Genomic DNA, 1,020 nt, shown 5'->3' with positions numbered 1-1,020 from the left:
ATCAGTGACTTGCATTTTGGACCAGTCCTGAAATACCTGGTGGACCACTTTGAGAAACACTGCTCTAATGTATAAGTTCAAACTTTGAGATGGCTATAATATCATCGTGGTGGGTACTGTTGACCAGTTACCTTTTCTCTAGTATATCATCGTGGTGGGTACTGTTGACCAGTTACCTTTTCTCTATGGCTTAGTTAGTTCTTGTGTAACTTTGTGTGATTATCCAAACAAATAAGTTAGGCTTAGAACTTATTTGTTTGGATAATCACACAAAGCTACACAAGAACTAAGTTACCATAAAGTTAATAATTTAATTTTAGATTCATCGGAAGTGAAATATATATATTTACAATCAACTAAACTGATAGACTACACAGAGTAAGAAATGTTTAAAATTGTCAGCTGTCTTGGTGTTGATAATAAGGATCATCCACAATCTTTACTAAGAACAAAGAGCATTCATAAAGATTGGAAATTATACAGGCAAATAGAACGAGGATGTGTTATCTCCTCGGTCCTTTTCTCAGTATATAGCTAAGTTATTCTCAGAGGTATAGAAAATAGGCTGGTAATTCAATTTGGACGACATAATATCAACACCTTGAGGTATGTAGATGACATGGTGCTAGTTGCTGAAAGTGGAAATGATGTTGAAGGCAATAATAAATATAATTATTGCTGAAAGTAAGAAACAAAAATGATTGGCTCTCAACATCAAGAAAACAGAATGTTTCGTAACCTCAAGGAAAGGAATATCCGAAAATGTACAATTGATGGAACAAAACTCAATTGATAACATCAGGTGGTTAGAGGTTAAAATGTTCTAAGGATACCTTTGAAAATATGAAAGTTATACTGTAAAACAAAAATATATCAGTCGAAATAAGCAAAAAAAAGGCTTACTATGTTACATCGAGCCCATACTTATGTACGGATGGGAAACTCGGGCAACAATAAAGGAAGTAAATACAAAACAAGAAGTAGTTGAAATGTGGTTTTCAAGAAGAATTCTGTGAACAT

This window comes from Limulus polyphemus, unplaced genomic scaffold, assembly GCF_000517525.1.
Source record: "Limulus polyphemus unplaced genomic scaffold, Limulus_polyphemus-2.1.2 Scaffold11399, whole genome shotgun sequence".
Lineage (NCBI taxonomy): Eukaryota > Metazoa > Arthropoda > Merostomata > Xiphosura > Limulidae > Limulus > Limulus polyphemus.
The sequence above is the reverse complement of the archived record's forward strand: the minus strand, read 5'-3'. Positions refer to the sequence as shown.